We start from the raw sequence: 21,879 nt of genomic DNA, 5'->3' as shown, positions 1-21,879 counted from the left end.
TGCTGCCACGCCTTGATGATAACGGACTGAATGTCTGAACCTGTAAGCCAGTCCCAATTAAATTTTGTCTTTATAAGAGTTGCCTTGGTCGGGTTGGGGATTTAGCTCAGTGGTAGAGCGCTTGCCTAGCAAGCGCAAGGCCCTGGGTTCGGTCCCCAGCTCCGAAAAAAAGAAAAGAAAAAAAAAAAAGAGTTGCCTTGGTCATGGTGTCTGTTCACAGCAGTAAAACCCTACCTAAGACACACTGTTTCTTTCTCTCTCCTTTTCCACCGCACTCCATGCCCACATTTAGGAATTTCACATCAGTGGGCCTCCATAAGTCTGTGATCACATGTAGCCAGAGCCACATGAGGCTCTCTGCCTCAAAAATGGGGAAGAATTAAAATAAATAATAAAAGTTTAAAAGGGCCTTTAATTAGCTCCAAATCCAGCTCGGCGTTGTTAGTTTTACTTTAGCGTGGTCACACGTCACCTCGGATGCTGGTGTAGAAGCAGCTTCATTTTCCTTGTCTACTCTTTGCTTCCCAGATATCTATGTGTGTCTTTTGGTACTTTAACAATAACTCCTGTCTTAGGGTTCTGTTGCTGTGAAGAGATACCATGACCGCAGCAACTCTTTTTTTTTTTTTTTTTTTGGAGCTGGGGACCGAACCCAGGGCCTTGCGCTTCCTAGGTAAGCGCTCTACCACTGAGCTAAATCCCCAGCCCCCGCAGCAACTCTTATAAAGGAAAACATTCCGTTGGGCCTGGCCTTCAGAGGTTGGGATGTACAGCAACATCCAGACAGACATGGCCCTGGAAAAGGAGCTGAGCGTTCTACATCTTGATCCAAAGACAGCAGGAGACTGTGAAGCACAATGGGCATACCTAAGAGACTTCAAAGCCCAGCACCCCAGTGACATACTTACTCTAATAGGCTACACCTACTTCAGCAATGCCACGCCTCCTAAGAGTGCCACTCCCCATGAACCTGTGGGGGCCATTTTCTTTCGAACGCCCTGGCCAAAAGCAACTTAAGAGAGGGAAGGATTTATTCAGCTCACACTTCTAAGTCTTCTGGGGGAAGAAAGGGCAGAAACTCAAGGTGAGGGTCTGGAAACAGGGTCCTCGGAGGAATACCACTTACAAGTCAGGATCTGTACAAGTCAGGATCACCTCTCAGAGGATGGTACCACCTGCAAGGTGCAGGAGCCTTTCCCATTAATTAGCAACCAAGGCAATGCCACACACACACACACACACAGACCAGTCTGACGGAAGCAGTTCCTCAACTGACATGCCCTCCTCCCAGGTGACTCTACTTTGTATCAAGTTGGGCAACAAAACTAACCCAGTTCCATGGCTAAAGAGTGAATGAACGAAGGGTTCTAAAAGTTGTGACACACATTGCTGCCATGAGAGTAATTGTAGTATACTTGAATGTAAGCAATTAGAAGAAAACAATATCAGTGTTATCTTACTCAATGTCCTGTTGCTGTGAAGAGACACCACGACCATGGCAACTCGTATAGAGGAAAATATTTAATCAGGGCTGGCTTACGGTTTCAGAAGTTTAGCCCATTAGCATCATGGCAGCACACAGGCAGACATGGTACTTGAGAAGGAGCAGAGAGTTCTACATCCTCAGCTACAGACAGCAGGAAGAGGGAGACAGGGGGCATGGCTTGAGCATTTGAAACTACGAAGCCTGCCCCCCAGTGACACCCTTCATCCAACAAGGCCACACCTCCTAATAGTTCCATTCCCTGGTGACCAAGCATTTAAATATATGAGCCTGGGGGGGGGGGTTCTCATTCAAATCACCACATGTGAACAGCACTGAAGTAGGTGCCTTCTGGTCGATGTACGACGGTGTACGTATATCCTTTGCTCTCATCTTAACACTGTTTCTCTGACTCCCTTAGATTCTATGGCTGGTCTTCTTGTCAATGCCACTTGAATTTGGGTAAAAGCCCCCATCAACCCCTCCTATTCAGACTCCCTCCCCTCAAGCCCCTTCTATTATATGACATAGCCCCTTCTAGAACATTCTCTAGCTCACCAGTACCCTAGAATCCATGCCAAACAGTTCTAAACCCTCTTGGAAAGCAGGTGGAGGTTCTTCTTTGGGCCGATTGTTATGGGAAGATATTTGCTGTGTGTGTACATGCAGGCTCAGATGGCTGAATGACGAGTATTGGCAGGATATGTGAGTGCCTTGTGGATATGAGGTCGTCAGGGTCCCCAGGCCTGTGTGGGATCTGTTTGTCTTTTTGGACTGAGCAAGGAATGAGGAGGCAGCTTTAAGGGACCAGGAGCTTGGACCAGCTCTCTGCACTATTGTGTACCAGCATTAGGGGGACCCTAATAAGTTTGAGAATGTCAAATTCAAGTCCTAGCCAAAAAAAAAGCAGAACATTTGTATTTGTATTAAATTAGTAAAAAAAAAATATATATATATATGTATATATATACATATATTTGGTCAGGTAAGGGGATACAACATCTTTTAGTTAATTGTTTTATTGCTTTTTGTTTGTTTGTTTAAAACTTAAATATTTGGACAAATGGTGAGGTGTTGCACTTGAAACCAAGGCTTGGCTCAGTAAATCAAAGTGAGATTTCAAACTCTTAGTCACCCCTTTGGTGCCATTCTGGTGTCTGGCTCTATAATCTTCTTAAATCTTATTGGCATTAATTCTTTCCTAGAGGAGTTCCCATGTCCTTGTCCTTTACGATTTTGCTCCCTACCTTGTGAAAGAATGTCTAATGGTAGAGGTTGGCGCCGGTGCTTCATCAACCATGACTCCTGATTAGTAGCAGAGAAGAACTTCTCCCTCCATCTCCTCCCCGACCACCGAAGGGACAGCCATGGGCTTTCTGATTAAGCAAAGAATTAGATTAGAAGATGAAGAATTAGCCACCTCTTAATGACTGGGAGAAATCAAGACCAAACAAATCCTTCTGTTACCAGGAACCTTTCCCAGATAACACCCCATGATACACACTCAAAAGTTGGGCAGTCATTACCCAATACAACTGGAAATTGGAGAAAATATATGTTGACTTTTAAGAAGATTTAGACCTCGGGGAAATGTGGGATATTTCTGTGGATGGAATTCAGGCTCTGTGATCTAACGCTACATTAAGTGATTGTCCACTAGCTTCAGGGACCTGGCATCAAGCAGAGGCAAGCATCAGGCAAGTGGCTTAGAATACACACTTGCTCCCCTTCCCTGAGATGAGGGATTGGTGAAGAATTCCCATGTAAAGATAAAGCATTATTTGGGGGGCTGGTGGCAGGGGCTGTGGTCAGAGGAACACACCTACTGCTGGTGACTTCCTCGATGTGCAACAGGAAGGTGGCCTGAGTCAGGTGAAGCAAATGGGATTTTAAGTTACAGGAACAGCCTCCAAGGGGAGAAATGAGGAAAATCAGAGGGCAGCCATCTTCAGGGAGGTCATGGGTGGGAGAGAGTCAGTTGGTGGGGATTTCCAAAAGGGCTTAGAGGAATCCAAGGCTGAGAATGGATTTCAAACGATCTCCTTGGCGATCCCTTGAGACCAGGGTGACAACCTCCTTTCCCCTAACTCTTGAACATGTAGGTTTCTATGTGAGCACAGGTAATGTAGGTGACGATAAAGGGGAAGGATTTGGGCACATCCACCTGAAGGCATCAAATCATCTTTTCAAAGGGTACACAGGATGCAGGACATCCAGACTTGATTAAAATTATTTCATTCATTATAGAACACAAAGCTTCCGGATTAATAGATGTGTGGACTACCAGAAGACAACCAGTGGCTTTTATGTCTCTGACATCATCATATCTGTGCTGCGAGGGACACAGAGATTGTATGGCAGGCAGAGTTCTGGTTCTGCGGCAAGTGGTGTAAGTAAATCGTTGTGCATTCCAGGGTCACTTGCTCAAGTGTGTCACGTGAAGACAGCTGGAGTCCAAAGACAGGATAAAACAGGGAAGATGAGGATACCCAGGATTCTGGCTGTGAGCCAAGAGGAAGCCAGAGGGAGATCTGGTCAACCAGAATGAGGTCCCCGTTGCATGCACTGCACACAGGTGTGAATTTGGCACAAAGGGTGTTCTATTCCCATGAAATGAACCCCTTGTTCTGTGCTCCTCCTCAGACAGGGAATTGGGTCTTGAGGTGCTTTGGCACAGGTGATAACGAGCACTTTGTCATACTGGGTGAGTGTCCAGGAAAAGCAGCGGGGAGCCTCTGTGTACTCTGGAGGGCAGGAAGCTGAACAGAGGAAATATCTGAAGGACCAATATGAAAGCAGGCGGCGGGACAGCCACATAAATGAGGAACTGTTGGCAGCAATGACAGTGTGGCTCTGATCCAGGCAGGAGCGACTCGTGAAGGGATCAAGATTATAATTCAGACAGAGAAGAAGGGAGGGGGTTCCCCACTTGCAGCCCAGTCCCGACTCAGTATCACACCTTGAAAAGCCTTCTGGGGACAAAAATAAAACATGCGACAGAGATGAGACTGCCACTACCATCCGACAAAGTCAACATATTTTTAACTTCCTTTAGTTTGGACAAATCCTTCAACTTTATGACAGAAGGCTGTCTAGAAATGTCCCCACTCCTTTTTGGTAACTTTCCTGGTCGTGTATTTTTAGAAACTGGAGATGGTTCCTTCCACACACACTCTCCTGCAGAGCAGGCCTATGGTGGGAGAGAGGAACATGCAGTATTTTATCCGTGTGGCTTCTGTGAGTGGTAAGGAAGGAGGGAGTGGTATACTGGGCCGACGACCTTGAGCTCTCTGTGGCCTTGGGGTTGTGGACTAGAGGGTTGTTGACCATTCTGTGTGTTTGCTGTGATATTTAAAGCTTGACGAATGGACACGGAATGCATAGCCCGAATCGTGTGAGTGATTCTGGCATAATTTATGTCCCAATTGTGATGCTCCAATAAGCCTATAAATCCGGGTCAGCGTCAAGACAACCCCAAATATCAGCCAATCTGTGAAGTGAGTCTACGATCCTCCATGAATTTATGGGGCTGTGATTCTCACTCCTCTCCCCGGGTTGGAGACTGGTTCGTGCCTCTAACTCTGTACAACAAAGATATGGAGGTTACAGCGGCTTCAGGACTTTCCTCATTAATGCCGGGGTTCGCCCGTTCATTTGAGAATACTAAGATACAGAACTTTAAAAGGACAGGCTGCTCTCTGTTCTGTTTGTCACTCATGTCTTTGTTCCTTGAGATCAGTGAAGCATCAGTGAGAAGTTCCGGGAAGACTTCCCCGTGTTGCTGTGAGCAGGTTTCTGAAGTCATTTTTCAAGAAGTCTGAAATGTCTGCTCGTGACTCTGCACTCACTATTCCTAAAGGATTACTTATCATCTTATAATGCAAGCTCTCATTTTGGGCCTTAATTTAAAAAGGAGTTAGGAAGCACACAGATATTCAGTGTAAAGGAAACTTTAATTCTATTTACGTGAACATTTTTTTTTCAACGTGAGCAGAACTTAGATGAAGGCAGAAAGCCGGAAGCTCCTTGAAAACATAAGCAGAGCGATGAACCCTCATGGAAGAGATACTTAACCGACAGGAAGGGGGAGGGAAGGCCGTCAGAGGCTCTGGCCTGCACCCTACATGTTTCCCATTTAGCAAAGCTAATCCTCGGGTGCTGAAATCTTTGTCGTCTTCATCCTCAAAGCTTGCAGCTTGATGTCTGTGTCTGGTGGAAGACGTAAAGAAGCCGGGGTTTCCATAGGTACCTTGGCTGGACGGAAGATGATTTAACGACTCTAATTGCGCTCACATAGCTCAGCGTAAGCAATTATCTCTAATTACTGGCAGAGTTTCGCTCTCCTTTCTAATGAAGATTACCAAGGGAGGGGAGCTTATCTCCAGGCACCAATTTCAATTATGATGGGAAGAGCTGGTTCTGCCGGAAAGGTTTTGATGAATTTTCGTTCTCTCCAACCCCGTTCTCATGAGGAATTAATGATGTCTCTATCCGGCTTTCTCCAGTCCTTCCTCTGGGGTGAATTCTGGACCCTATACTCTCTGCGAAGCTCGGTTGCTGAAAGCGCCTGTCGTCAGTGGTGAGCAGTGTGCAGTGGGCTCCGGAACACAGCAAGATTTAGCTTCTGAAGACTTCAGCTCAGTCAAGACTTCAGCCCACCACTGATCAGAGGTTCTTGCTGTGTGTGTGTTTCTCCCAGCACCCAGCACAGACGAACAGAGGCACAGAGACTGGGCGATGCTTAATGAGTTTTCTGAATGAAACATCAATGCAATTTTTAATGTGTGTTTGGATTTGAGGATTAGGGTCCTCCTCCTCCTCCTCCATTTCCTCCTCCTCCTCCTCCTCCTCCTCTTCCTCCTCCTCTTCTCCTCCTCTTCTCCCTCCTCCTCCTCCATTTCCTCCTCCTCCTCTTCATCCTCTTCTTCCTCCTCCTCCTCTCCCTCCTCCTCCATTTCCTCCTCCTCCTCCTCCTCCTCTTCCTCCTCCTCTTCTCCTCCTCCTCCTCTTCCTCCTCCATTTCCTCCTCCTCTTTCTCTTCCTCCTCTTCTTTCTGTCAATAGGAAGCAGAGGATATACATCACAACTAGAATAATCTGACAAGTAAAAATTGGTTGGAAACAATGACATAAAAATTGTCTATTGTACCAACTGCTACCATCAAAGTCACCCCTTTGGTCAAGATGAAGGAGTGCTGGAAGTTTTGAGGCACCATCCTTCTTTGCCCAAGGCCCCGAGGGGTTTCGAGGTTAGATTCTTTATCTACATAATTTTAATCTCCACTAACCTCTTGCCTGTGGCTCATGAAAACCATCTTATAGTTTATTCACAAGCCAAGACGCAGAGCTGTTAATTCTGTCTCCTTAGTAGGGCTTTTTGTGTGGCTGAATTTTGTGCTTTGACAACGTCAAAGGACGATCTACATACAGAGCAGGAGAGCCAGGAAAGTGAAGCCAAGGGGCTGGAGAGGTTAAGAACACCGGCTGCCCTGCAGAGAACCTGGGTTTGGTTCCCAGCAAACACTTGGCGGCTCACAACCATGGGTCATTCCAGTTCCAGGGGATCTATCGCCCTCTTCTGGCTTCCACAGGTACTGCATGTGTGTGGTGCAATGCCATACATAAACCTATACACATGAAACAAGCATAAACCTTAAAAAATAAATAAATAGGGGCTGGGGATTTAGCTCAGTGGTAGAGCGCTTACCTAGGAAGCGCAAGGCCCTGGGTTCGGTCCCCAGCTCCGAAAAAAAAGAACCAAAAAATAAATAAATAAATAAATAAATAAATAAATAAATAAATAAAGCAAAACAAAATAAAAAAGAAATCAAAAAGAAGAGGAAAGGGGAAGTCAAAACACAGCAGAAAACTTGGGTTCACACACAGCTGAGACACTGAGTTAATTAAGTTATCCGATTTCTTTATTTGTCACTGCAGATGATAGTAGCTGAACTCCAGAATGTCACTGGATGGAATGGATATAGATCAAGTGCTTGGATGATGCTTGGTGCAGTGGGTGTCACAGACTTGCCCTAAGAAGGAGACCTAAAGAGAGTGTGGGTGCTGGGTCTGTGGTGGGAACTCTACAGGTCGCACAGTGAGGGATCTCACCAGATGTTACTGAGCCACACTGGAATGGTTAGATGTCGCCCATTAGCTCATTGGCAAGGGTCTCCTCAGGGATCCCCTTTCACAGGGCAAAAGAAGGGTGCGTAGTCCATCCCATTGTAGTCTGGTCCAAAGCGAGATGGGAAGAGTGGGTATCTGCACAGGAAATTTCCCTTTCACTTTTGAGTGGCCACTGTTAATCTACACCACCCTGACCTAGGGTTTACTTTCTGATCTCATTGTGTAGACCAGGATGGCTGGAAAGGCATGATCCTCCTGCCTCAGACCTTCCAACCCTAGACCTGCAAGTGTATCCCCACATGCAGCATGTTGCACCATGTTCTTAAGATTACTCATCTATCTATCAATCTATCAATCTATTATCTATTTATCATCTATCGATCGATCCATCCATCCATCATTTCCCTATATATCTGTCATCTATCATCTATTCACCTATCTATCTATCTATCTATCTATCTATCTATCTATCTATCTACCTATCTATAATCTGTTTGTCTGTCTGTCTGTCTTCCATCCATCATCTAAACTATCTTCCTAGCAATCACATCTTCATTCTGAGTCTTTGGCAGTGGTCTTTTGAAGATATTTTTTAAATAACTAAAATCCCTTACAATTGGTTGTGCCAAGTCATTACCTTTGCAGATTGTTGAAGTGCACTGACAGTGTAAAAGTAGGAATAAAAAAAAAAAAAGAGGAGACTTTCCTTGGCAGGAAGAGTAAGCAATTCGGTGGGCGTCTGCTCATTTGAAAAGGCTGAGCTAACTTTCGGAATCCTTTTAAGTGAATCTGACAGGGCGAAAACAAATTGTCTTGTTTCCTGGGATCAGGCCCCATACAAGAGGAAATCAAGGTTTCCTCAAAACTTGATTAAAACTGAAATTACTTTGTACAGAGACACCTTAATTTGACGCTGGGCTCACTCTCTTCATGAATTTCAGGAAGAATGAAGGAGAGGATGGGAAGAGCTGGGGTTCAGAACTCTGTGTCCTTTGAAATTTGCTTTTGCCAATAGCTCTCCAGGTTGGGGATGTTCCCCTAGGTGCTCTGCGTTTCCCAGAAAACCCTCGAATGGTCCACGTATCTACCCTAAGACTCCATGCCCACATCTTTAATTAGCTTTTGTTGCCTTCCAACTAGCTATTGTTTGAGGTTCTTGCTTACATACAAACCTGCTGTGAAGATGTACATTGTTTCTAAAAGTGCACCTTCCAGTAGGTTATCCTCGGATTACTTCATTTGTGACAGCGACTAATCTCTTGTATCAACATCAAGTTTGGAGGTTGTATTTCTCAAGCATCTGGCAAGGTGACATCCCTGACTCTCTTAAAAACTGTCCAGCTCTCATCCTCGTGAACCCTCTTTATAAAGTCACTTGGAAACAATTCTTTCTGACCTGATTTCTCATTCTGTGGCCCAGATTGTCCTGAAGCTCACATCCTCCTACCTAGGCCTCCCCAGGAATGACAGCACTCCTGTTCCCACGCCTGGCTGGTCATCACTAATTTTTTTTAAAACCTTGTTCATCCCTGGTGAGCACACAAAAAAATTGTACACTGTTTCAGGACCAATTAATTTTTCATGCCCATAATCAAACAACATGTACAACAACCAGGTTCTCAGGTCTCTTCCTCAGCCAAACTAGAGACTCCATTTTCTCATGGTTAAGAATACTCTCATGGCCACTTAAATTTTTTTAAGTATATAGAAAGCAACATTTTCTGTCATAACCACATCAATTACCTTGTCACATATTATACAATTATATAGGCTTGGAAATAGTTGAAAATCTTATTAGTTTATTTACTTCTGTGTTCTGTTTTGGGTCTGGCATTAGTTACCTGTTCTGAAACATGCCAAATAGTAAGATTAGAGCAGTTGTCTTGACTGTACTCTAAGGCTTTTTGGACTGACTTCTGGTGTTGTCATCTTAAGTATGGTACTCTCTCTTACTTATTTTCCAGGTGAGATAGTGTGGGAAACAAGCAGCCCCTCCCCTAGGATGCCTCCAACTACCCTTATCTTTTATAGCCACGTCTGTATGCAGTGTCCGTCCCTATTTAGTTAAGTAGGCATGTCTCAAAATGATACAATGTCTCAAAGGAGATCCAATATCTCAAAGGAGATACAATGTCTCAAAGGAGATATAAGGTCTCAAAGGTGATAAAATGTCTCAAAGGAGGTACAATGTCTCAAATGAGATAAAATGTAACAAAAGAAATACAATGTATCAAAAGACACAATGGACATGATATTTTGAAATTTTTTGGGTCTAGGTCATGACTGACATAATAGTTTCTGTTGGTTGTTCTTCCCAATGCTCATTCTCGAGGAAGCCAGGGCAATGACATAAGAACACACAAGTAGGGGTTGGGGATTTAGCTCAGTGGTAGAGTGCTTGCCTAGCAAGCGCAAGGCCCTGGGTTTGGTCCCCAGCTCCGGAAAAAAAAAGAAAAGGAAAAAAAAAAAAAAACCAAACACACAAGTAACGGAATCATGATAAGAAATGGGCACTTCTTGTCAACCGCTGGCTCCAGCTGGCTGGGAATGTGAAGCCAACTGTTCTGGCCTAGTCTAGTTCAGATGACTGGATTCCAGGACAATGAGTTTATTTCACCCTCTGAACTACCCTGAGCAAGAACATCCAGCTAAGTCACTCCAGGTTACTTGGTCCACGAAATAATCTGTAAGTGAGTGAATGCCTGTTGTTTCAAGCTGCTCATCTGGGGTAGGGTAATTTGCTACATGGAAGTTGGCTTCAAATAATCCATTGCAGTTGTTGAGTAGAAGGTGCAACTCCTGGGTGCACAGGGCCCTGTGCTCCATCTCCAGCATCACCAGATAAACTGATAAATAAGCTTGCTTCAATTATCAAGGCAGCCATCACATTGAATGTGACACTTAGGAGAGACCTAACTTTTTCTCTGTTGAGGATCATATGTCACTCAGACTGGTCTTCAACTAGTGACTCAATTTCAATTAAGTTCCTCTCCTCAGCATCCCAAATAGCTGGGCTTTCAATTGTATGAAATCGTTCAGAACAGAGTAGATGATTATTTTAATAAACTCTCTGACTTTTGCCAGGCATGGTGGCATACTTCTCTAATCCCAGCACTCTGGAGGCAAAGGCAGGGTGATCTCTGTGAGTTCAAGGCCAGTCTGCTCTATATAGAGAGTTTCAGGCCAGCCTGGTCTATATAGAGTTCCAGGCCATCCAGGGATATATAGTGATAACTTGTATCAAAAAAGAAATAAAGCAAAACTCCTTGATTTTTCTAGTCTAGCCCTCTTTTTTGGAATTTTGTGTATGACAGTCACCAAGATTGGCATATGCCTTTCCCTTTTCTAAAATAAGACTATAGATAATTCTTTCATAAAATGATATGTTTTGCCCTATGTTTAGAACTTAAAAAGAATCATGGATCTCTTAGACGCTAAAGAAACTTTGATCACAAGACATTCTAAGCCAGGGCCTTTAGGTTGAACCTTCTTTGATAATTTTCTTAAGTCCCTTCACAGCTATTGGTCTAACCAGATTTTCTATTTGAATTAACTTTTCAGGTCAACTAAACTTTAAAATCAGTTAGGATGTGCTTTTGAAATTGCCATTTATGTTATTAACCTATATTTTTCCTTTTCTGTGAACTTTATAGTTTCCACAAAACTGATTGAAATAAGATGAATTTGCAGAATTAATTATGCAGAGAGAGTTATGTTATTTATTTTAGATAACCTTGTGCATGCGTGTACATGCGTGCGTGCATGAGTGCGTGCGTGTGTGTGTGTGTGTGCAATACTCAAGATGGCCAGAAGAGGGCACCAGATCCCCGTGTCTGGAATTACAGTTCCGAGCCGCCATTGTGGGTGCTGAGAAATGAAAGACTGTTCCTTTGTGAAGCAGCAAGCACTCTTCACTACTGAGGCAAGCTCTCCAGCCACTGGGGGTGACAATTCCTGCATGTTCTGTAGTGCAACCTAGGTCTGGAAGAATGGCTTGGCTACTTTCCCCAAGTGATGATATTGTCAAACAGAACAGAAAACCCTAGGGAATCTGACCAGTGGCAGACTAGAAAAACCTTGAAGATAAGTTATTAAAGAAGCACACTCAGGCATTTTCCTTATCGTTCCCCCAGAGAAATAATGCTTTGTCATTGATGGTTAAAGGTCATTGTGTGGAAACAGTGAGGCCCTGACAAAGGCATTGCACACGCCATAGCCGTCATGCTTACAAACGTGGGGTAGCCGAGTCAAAGGAATATTGAATTGTTAATGGGGGTTTAGCAAGGATTTCCTTTGTATGATGCTTCTCCCCATTCCTTATCCATGGAGAATACATTCTAAGAACCGTACATATGCCAGAAACTACGGATAGTACCAACTACTAAAGTTATTGTGTGTTCCCTATATGCGCCTGCTATGCTAAAACTTAATTTATGAGTTAGGCACAGTAAAGGTTAATGAAGGTCAGTAATGAGAGATGCATGGCAATGCACTGTAGCAGAAGTAATGTCAGGGTGACTTCATGTATGTATATATCTATGTTTATAGAGATATATAGATATATATGTATGCGTGTATGTGTGTATGTATATATGCATCTATGTATCTATCTATGTATCTATCTATGTATCTATCTATGTATCTATCTATGTATCTATCTATGTATCTATCTATCTATGTATCTATGTATCTATGTATCTATCTATGTATCTATGTATCTATGTATCTATCTATCTATCTATGTATCTATCTATCTATCTAGTCTTTCACCATATCTTCCTGATTTATGCTCAACCTTCTCATGATGGTAAGAATTGATACAATGTTTGTGTGCTAAGATGACATAATGTGAAAGACACGCACATTGGGATGGTGGCTTGTTTAAAGGTCATGCGGTCCCGAGTACCATGAAGCAGCAGCGGTCTGAGAGCAGAGATGACTCACAAGTGATTAACGTGGGGGAGCATACAGAGTGTGGATGTGCTGGGTAGAGGGACTGCTTATATTTTGGGTAGGATAAGGCAGGATTGTGCAAGATTTCATCATGCCACTCAGAGTACCCTGCAATTTACAACTTGCGAGTCATTTGCCTCTAGAATTTTCCATTTGGTATTTTCCATTTTGGTATTTCCATTTTGGATTGTCCCACAAGTAACTGAAACTGCAGACAGCAAAGGCGTGGATAAAGGGTGGTTACTGTTCTCCTCTGTTGCAGGAGTGGTGTTGCCCTCCCCTGAGTCTTATTAGGATTCCAACCACAGTTCGTGCGTGCCACAGTTTCTCTCCCCACTCATTATTCTCTCTGACATCTCGGCCGACATGCAGTAAAGCCTTCCTGCGGCCTGCGACGCTTAGGCTTATTCTTTATGGTGCGGCTTGAACTGACTGAACTCTGCTGCTTGCTCAGCACCTGCAGACGTATCCAGAGAGGTTCATGACAGTTCGTCCAAGTTTTCCCTCTCTGAAGACATCTCTTAAAAATTCTATCTCAGGAGGGGTTCCGTTTAGACATACACCCTGACCCCACAGCCTTGTCATTAATCAGCACTTGGCAAGGCCTTGGCCTAGCTTCTCCCCTTCACCACAACATATGAAATTCCACACAAACTTCCTGGTGGACCACACACTGCAGAGACTGGCCACCCCCAACCCTGCAGGGCCTTCTCAATCATGTTCTATGACAGCTCCTTCCCCTACCAAAATAGAAAAGTCAAGAGAGACTGTTACCTTCCTGGTCAACTTCAACTATCTTACTGACTGGGGACACTGATGGATGTGTCATGGCTTCCCAGCAAGCTCCAGAACTTAAACTTTCTAGGGGATATGTCTTTGAAGTCTCTCTCTCTCTCTCTCTCTCTCTCTCTCTCTCTCTCTCTCCTCTCTGTGTGTGTGTGTGTTTGTGTGTGTATGTGTGTGTGTTTGTGTGTGTATGTTTGTGTGTTTGTGTGTGTGTCTGTGTGTCTGTCTCTGTCTTCCTCTGTCTCTCTCTGTCTCTCTATGTGTGTCTCTGTCTCTCTGTGTGTATATGTGTCTGTCTCTGTCTCTCTCAGTCTCTGTCTCTGTCTCTCTCCATTTATGTCTCTCTCTTGGTCTCTCTCTACCTCTCTCTCTCTCTCTGTTGCTGTTGTTGTTGTTGACATGTCCTCTTTTTCTGCTCACTGCTGCAGAAGAAATACAATGACATTTTCTTTGCCGAGTGTCCTCCTAAGGACATGAGTCAGGGGGCTGCTGCTCATGACCCCCAGGTAACAGTTGTCACCTCTTACCATTCTCCATCAATGGATGCTTTAAATACATAGCAGCAATGCAAGGGGGCTCTTGATCAGCATGTTAAATGGTAAATGAAAATGCAAGCCCCTTCCATCTAGTACAGACTTCAGAAGCTGACTCTTGGGATTGGACACTCGGCAGGGTTCAGGGCCTCTCTGTTTCCTCATTGCCCTCTAACTGTCACCTTAACCAGCATGGTTCTTAAGGAACTGTCCTTAAAGAGGCTGCCTCCTGCAAACTGCGTTATGCGGTTTCTCTCTGCAAATAAGTATTTCCTTGTTCAGGTTCAAATCACTTACCTCATTTTAGGCGATTGCTATACTTTACCTGGTAATGAGGAAGTTTGCGGAGATGACCCTGTGAAGGGCTCTTTACGACACACTAATCAGGAAGGATGTGATGTCACCAAAGCAGAGGTCAGGACTTGGACTCCATTCCAGCCTCCAACACTGTCAGACAAGTGTCCTTGGGTTTGTGGGGGTTGGGGCTGTTGGCCTTCTCCTGGCTTCTATCCTGGTCAATAATGGGATGGTAATTGTAACACCTGTTTACCTTCCAGGCTTGCATTTTAAAATATCAATGGGATAGCATACTCGGATGTGTTTCATGAAGTAAAAATATCAGAGGGTATTAGGAAGTCTCCCACCCTGGGCCCTTGTGGAGGCATAGGGCAACATACAGCTTTTGTTCTCCGGATTTGGAGAGTCAGAGAAGGCGCCAAGGATCCTCGTAGCAGGGCCACACAGCATCGCTGGTGTAACAGACCCCACCCCATCCCGCTCCGTGTTTACAAATCTTTCACTGCTGTGAACTTGCGTTCTTCCCCACGTTAGACCATGTGCTCGTGAGAGATCCATATCACTCTTCCTCAACTCCAGCTGGGCCTCTGGCACCTTGAGTTGAATTTCATCGGCTCCCAGTGCTTATTGCTGCTTGTAGCTTACTCTGTTGTCCTCGGTCTTTTCAGCTCCCACATTTTCAATTTGGGTTTCCTTTCCTGGGTCTCCTTTTCTTGCCTACTTGAAGAAAACTTCCCTTGTAAGTTTGCACACCCATCAAGGGTCCTTTCGCCTTTTCTCCACTAATAAAATCCTTTCAAACACTGCAATGCACTGGACCTTGTGCCTGTCTGCTCACAGCAGCTGTCCCACAGAAGGGGTGGACATGACCCCATGTGGGTACAAAACCCACAAGGTTTTCATCAATGAATTCTGCAGCATCCCTAGTGAGGTCGCCACTTGTGCCTGTGCCCTGGGCAGTGCTTTTCTTAGTTTAGACATTACGGGGTAAGGGAATATGTTCGTAGGCTGCCTTCTGTGGTTTTCATGTGTTCTGTGTCTGGTTCCTTTCATATACAAAATTTCATTTTATCTTATGTGAATGAGTGTTTGTCTGCATGGATGTCTGTGCACAACCTGCATGCAATGTTCACAGAGGTCAAAAGAGGGCGTTGGATCCCTTGAAACGAGAGTCCAGGGAGTTGTGAGCCACCACGTGGGTGCTGGGAATTGAACCCGGCCCTCTCTGCAAGAGCAGCCAGTGCTCCTAACTACCGCGCGCTCTCTCCTGGGCCCTCAAATTCATTTCTTCCATCTTGCTGAAACTCTAGTCCACAGCACACATACGCCACTTAAAATGGCGAACATAGTCAAAACGAATTCATGCTAATTCTTGTTGTTGATAGGAAATAGGACGATAACTTATGTGTGTGGATTTGGATCAGTGCCCGCTGAACTCTGAATTCATCTCTGCCAGAGGAGTCGGATGGGAATGTAACCTCCCTGGGGTGACTTTGGGCAGACACCCCTCAGTTATAAGCATGTAAAACACGGCTCAGCTCGTGCTTGGTCTCCTCAGCCGTCAGGGGGTCGGATGGTTTAATTTCCGTGCGGATTGTTTTGCCCCCAGCCTGTGATTCGTCGATGTCACAGTGGCGTGCCTTTTAGTTGTGATTCCCACGCCTTATATGTTTGACTATTTTCACCCTAAGACAGCTTCCCAACGTTTAGTTACCCCGCGGGCACACAGGACTAGATGGCGTGGGGTCTTTCTTTCCCCCAGCATCTTGCATACACGGGATTATTTGTCTGTTTGAACCTGGAGCCGTTTCTAACGTTGTTCTAAGATTGGCAGTAGCAGCTTTGCTCTGCTCTGTTACTTACCTGCTGAAGTCCAGAGAGCACCGAACAGTTTGAGATTTCCGCCTTGAAAGGCCCGAAGGAGGGCAACGGCTGTAGTCTGGATCGTATGTGTCTGTCAAAGGCTTTCATCCTGAAGTTACATCACCGGGACCACGCCCTTCAAGGGGAACTGGGACTCTGACTCTAGTTCTTGGCTTGCTAGCAGCTCCCGCTGGGATGTGCCGCCAAAGCTTCAAAGGCTCCAGAGACCACGGACTCAAACCGTACGTGCTCTGAGAGCACGTTCCCAAATAAGTCTCTTGCCCCGCTTAAAGATGACTTATCTCGGATTCTCACCATGGACACAGGAAGCTGGCTAGCAGGAAAGAGGCCAGAGCGGGAGGGATGTTTCCTTTATCTCGGGGAACTCCACTCCGAGACATAGACATAGTGCTGCTTGTCCCGGTTGCAAGCTGAGGACTTCAGGAGCTTCATGGTTCTCTTACACTGTGCGCAGATCCTCCGGATGTCCAACTTCTGCAAGCATTTCCCCCCCGCAGGCAGCATCTTCTGTCTGTTTCCAGCTTCTCAGATTGTCCCACCGGGAGAACCTCCGACAGTTGCTGTTCTCTGGGCAGGCTGCGTCCGTGGTTCTTCCTGAGGACAAAGACATTCTCGGATCCCAAATGTCCTTCATGCAGAGCCGCAAACATACCTGGGAGGTATGGACTGAGAGAGGCTTCACTGTGCTTGAAAGGAGTAGCTTAGGAAGTAGTCAGAATCAATGCCTCACCCCCTTGAGCTCTGCCTGGTGAGAGACACGAGACCCAGAATAGAACTAATTCCAAGGGGACACGCAGAGGTCTGAACTCAGGGCCACAAGGCCCTGCCTGTGAGCTAACTTTTCGCCTACTGATGATGATGGCTTTTCTATCTGCCATGTGTCAGACAAGGTGCCCGGTGATGGGGTTACAAGGACCACCATGGCAGCTTTGGGTCACGGAAGGAGGCATCAGGTTTAATGGCGTTGCTCCGCGGCTGCTCGTACTCAGATGCTAAGTTCTCTGTCCCAAGGTCTGATGGCTTCAAGACCAGCTAATCGATCCTCATGCACGCCAGCTTTTGTTGTATAAACCTTGCCCCCGAAGTTATCTGAAATTGATTAATAAAGACGCCTACAGCCTGTAGCTGGGCAGAAGAGAGGTAGGCGGGGCTTCAGTTCCCCAGGCTTGGTCCGAGGCAGGGACCATAGGGAGAGAAAGGAGGAAGAAGGCACCCTGAGGTAGGTCGATCATGAGTGTGGGCCATAAGGATTTGCAGTGGGAGTGGCCTGGGCAGAACATGGCGGGTCAGATCTCAGGGTGACCGACAGGGAAGTAGACATAATAGCATAGAGGATTGATCCGCCCAGCTCTAGTGCTACCTAAGGCTTATGATAAATATGAAAGTTTTGTCTCTTATACTTCGGGACTAAATGATCTAAGGTCGGATAGAAACCCCCAAATAATGGGCTGCAGGGGTGTGTAGTATCTGGGTGGATATTTGTGCCTGAGATACAAGGCCTGTGGACTCTGCGTCTGCATGGCTGAGGCAGATTCAGAGGTACCACATCTCTCACCCAGGAAACGCTTTCTGAACCTTGCAGTGTGACTCATAAGAGTGCCTGCCTCTGGCTTACTGCTCTGTGGCTGCCCAGAACCTGACTTGTTTTCTTTGCTATCGACTCTTCTCAGGAATGGCAGGGTGGAGACAAACCGACCAGAAACACTTCCTGGAAAGCACACCGGAGAATGGCGTTAGTTTTTCTCCAGCCGCCAGGCAAAAGCACTTTGACTTCACCTGAATTAAAAAAACAAATCCGAACAGAACCCATAGTACAATTATAGAAGTGCCTGTTGGCCAAATTCACATCAGGTTCCAACTTGAATCTCCACGCATGCTAGCATTTACCTTTGCTATAGAAAGTGGAAAATGGCCTTCCTTTTCATTCTTTAATTTTATTTGACTATTACAGGGGGGAAATTAGAGTGTGTGGAAATGTAGAAATTGAATTATAATCCAGTACAATGAACGTCTCTTTCCAGAAAGTCAAATGCTGTTTGCCTTTAAGCTGGTGTGCTCCTTCGGGGTCCTTATAAAGATTTTTTACCCTTTCTTTCTCCTATACTTTTCAAATTAAATCTTCGCCACTTGATTTAACTTTCGTAATTTTCCTCTCGTGCGGACGGTGCTATTACAGCCACCAGACTCTCTGAGACGAAAGTAGGCCATGCATTTCCAAAGACAGTTTGGAGTTCACAAGGAGTGACTAGAACTTACTGGAAAAAAAAATCGCATCCGGGCATTTGCTGGTCACCATGAATATCTGATTCGGCCCCAAGTGGTCCATGAACCACTGAGTTTAGAATGAGGGCCCGTTGATTCTTTGCTTTAAAAGTCCTCTGACTATTTGGTGAGTGTCACATCAATCCTGCTCCCTTTTCTCTGATTGCAATCATTAAAAAAGCACACAGAGGCAGCTGGTTTACTACACAGTAGGGCTATGGAAGGAAACGCAGCAGAATTCACTCCCCAGCCAGGTCTGAAATATGACATGTCCACGATATTTCCTAAAACAGAACTTTGATCTACCCATAACTAGTGTGCATCAAAGAGAAGCCAAGTAAGGCAGCCGTTGATGCATTAAGACATTTTGTGCAATGCTGCCCTAACAGGAGCAAACCCACACTCATCTCCAAATGCAGCAAAGACGGCTGGGGGTTTATATTAAAAATTGTGAGGGGCAGTGATGCAGTATCGGAAGGGGAGACATCAAAGGCACGGGACTGGAGAGATGGCTCGGCAGTTAACAGCACTGACTGCTCTTCTGGAGGACCTGGGTTTGGTTCCCAGCAGCCAGGTGAGAGCGAACCATCTGTAAGTCCAGTTGCAGAGGATCTGATGTCCATTCCTGGGCTCCATGGGCACTACATGCATGTGGTGTGCATGGATGTGTATGATTCTGTCACACACATGTACACATAAATATTTTTAATTAAGGATTAAGTAAGTATATGCCAACTTGAGCCCATATTTGTGGCAGCCGTTCCTCCCGTGAAGTCAGCTGGTCGGAGCTGTGGAGCATTCGTTCTCTTGAGAAGGAGCAGAGCTGAGAGCTGAGCCGTGACTGCACAGATGAGAATTCTTCTGACCGTCCTGGTGGACCTTGGAATGAGATGTGTCCCTTAGGAGTCATAGAAATCACAGCCAGGCAAGGTCAGACTGCTCCCGTCGATTGGGTTGTCCCATTTGTGGATTTTTTTTTTTTTTTGGTTCTTTTTTTTTCGGAGCTGGGGACCGAACCCAGGGCCTTGTGCTTCCTAGGTAAGTGCTCTACCACTGAGCTAAATCCCCAGCCCCCCTTTGTGGATATTTTAAGCCCACTGTGTTCACATTTGCCATTATATTTCTGTCTAAGGCTAGCCATTGAACTTGACGGCCTTACATTAAAAAAAGTGGGTCGTTCTATTACATTTAATTATTAAAAACTGAAGTTCTTATCTTGGGGCAATTTCTGTTGTATTTAAGAAATCGACTAAACATTAGATTTTTTTCTTCCTAATCTAAAATTTACTGACTTATCCAACTAATTGTTGTTATGAGTTTGAGGGCTGCGTGGTGTGTGTGTGTGTGTGTGTGTGTGTGTGTGTGTGTGTGTTGTGTATTGTGTGAGTATGTGTGCATGTGTGTTGTGTATTGTGTGTGTATGAGTGTGTGTGCATGTGCAAGTGTGTGTGCGTGTGTTGCATATTATGTGTGGGAGTGAGCATGTGTGTGTATGCATGCGTGTGTGTGTATGCATGCGCGCGTGTGTGTGTGTGTGTGTGTGTGTGTGCACGTAATAGCAACAGGTGTCATAACAAAGCAGTCATAGCTGGTCAAATAACCCTTTGAAAGAAAGGTAGGGTTGCAAGACGGTTATAATCAACCCCTTGAAAGGAAGACATGATTGCCGGGCCTGGAACAGACAGTCCAGAAACATTGTTGTGAAGGACATAGGTGACACACACCCCAATCCTTGAGAAACAGGGGCTTAATCATAAGCCGGAGTGAACCTGGTGTCTTTACTCTAAGATGGCTTCTAAGCCTAAGATGGAGGGAGGCCCCACACAACACGTGACACATCAGCCATTCGGTAGTGCGGACAGCGTCCTTGGGAACAGTGACTCTCAGGCTCTGTCACGCTGGCTTCCGACTCTGTCCTGCTGTCCTGCTGTCCTTCTGTCCTGCTTCTGGCTCTTCCTTTCATTTGTGCTCATTAGTGTTTTGCCGACTAGACACAAACCTAGGCGAATCCCGGAAGAGGGAATCTCATCGAGGAACCGCCTCCAGCAGATTAGCATGGATATCCTGTGGGCACATCGGTGGGGCATGTTCCTGGTTGGGATTGTTAGAGGAGGGCCCAGCCCACTGTGGTAAGAGTGACCCCTGGGCTTGCTGTAAGAAAGCAGGGTTTGTAAGGCAAACCCATAAGCAACGCTCCTCCATGGCCTCTGTCTCAGCTCCTGCCTCTGGGTTCCTGTCTTGGGTTCCTGTCTTGAGTTCCTGCCCTGGCTTCCTTCAGTGACAGACAATATGGATGGAGAAGTATAGGTCGAATAAACCCTCCCTCCCCAAGTGGTTTAGGTCATGGTTTCTATCCCAGCCATAGAAAACAAACGAGAACAATATTTGAACAGATCTTTTCCTATTTCATTCTTTGCTTATATGGTCATTAAGCAGTGCACAATATGTTGGAAACCCTCCCTACCATACTTAATCCTGGCCCTGGCTCTCTTATCCCCATTTTATAGATGTGAGGACTGGCAGTGGGTAGTGCTGAGGCCCTTGCTTTATTTGAAGAAAAGCTCATGACCAACTAACACATTAGGCACTTCTCTATTCTGTGTATAAAATTTTTATTTCGGGTCCCAGAAGTCAAGCCTGGGACTTAGCAAATGCTTGACCCAGAAGCCCCTGCAGCCTGTAAGTTCTTCTCACTGTGTTTTCTAACTCGCCCTCCCTCTTTTCTGTCTTCTGCTGATTAATCCTTGTTGATGAATCTTTTACCTAGGGGTCAAATGCTTCCTTTCCAGTGTACTGATGGTTAACCTTAAATTGTAACACACTTAAAAAAAAATCCAGTGATAAACAGCATTTTAGTCCTGCTCCTGAAATTCAGTATTTTAACACTGCATCCTCCTCACCGTCTGCCGGGTTACAATTGTCTGGAAGTTCGTATGGCCCCAGATTTCAGCTGCAAAATCAGTCTTCGTTGTAGTGTATTTCTAGACACTGTTTATCCTGAAACACCAGGAAGTTTATCCTCCATTCTGTCTAAGTACTTTTCTCCTTACATTTTTGCCTGTTTCATGTTCTCCTCTGGTGTGGGGAAGGTATCAACAGTCTGTCCTGAATCCCCTCCATGTTTCCCTTTGGTTCAGTTGGTTGTTTGGTTGTTTGGTTGTTTTTTTTTGTTTATTTGTTTGTTTGTTTTTTTAAACAGGGCTTCTCTGTATAACCCTGGCTACACATGTTGTCAAGGCATCTAGAGGCTACCCAAGTGTCTCCTTACCTTCGCCACAGTAAAGGGGAACCGAGAAACTTTTTCTTTTAAATTCACCCTGCGTTTGTCTCCGGGTTCAGGAATATGAACCAAGAAATGATCAGATGCAGGGAAAATGGATCAGAGTACACGGGGACTGTCCTTCAGATCTACATGCTCCGGGTGGGGGTAGGGGCTTCAAAGCCCACTCCTGGACTCTTTTGCAAAGGGGAAGCCTGGGCCACGCAGGTTTTCACTGCTAGTGTTTAGCGGAACAGAAGTGCACTCTGGGTGTTGCGGGGGCGGGGGGTCTGC

The 21,879-nt window shown here is 45.4% G+C and overlaps 1 long non-coding RNA gene across 2 annotated transcripts in view; it reads left to right on the top strand.

Annotated features, from left to right (window-relative positions):
- The first annotated feature begins 2,061 nt into the window (after positions 1-2,061).
- Positions 2,062-21,879, top strand: part of LOC108352409 (uncharacterized) — a 36,988-nt gene continuing 17,170 nt past the window's right edge. For both annotated transcript variants that reach the window (XR_005491685.2, XR_001840617.3), the window contains exons 1-2: positions 2,062-2,188; positions 3,731-3,872. This is a non-coding gene — a long non-coding RNA (uncharacterized LOC108352409). The remainder of the gene's footprint in view (positions 2,189-3,730; positions 3,873-21,879) is intronic.

The sequence above is a fragment of the Rattus norvegicus genome, chromosome 12 (assembly GCF_036323735.1).
Source record: "Rattus norvegicus strain BN/NHsdMcwi chromosome 12, GRCr8, whole genome shotgun sequence".
NCBI lineage: Eukaryota > Metazoa > Chordata > Mammalia > Rodentia > Muridae > Rattus > Rattus norvegicus.
This window is presented reverse-complemented; position numbering and strand designations above follow the sequence as displayed.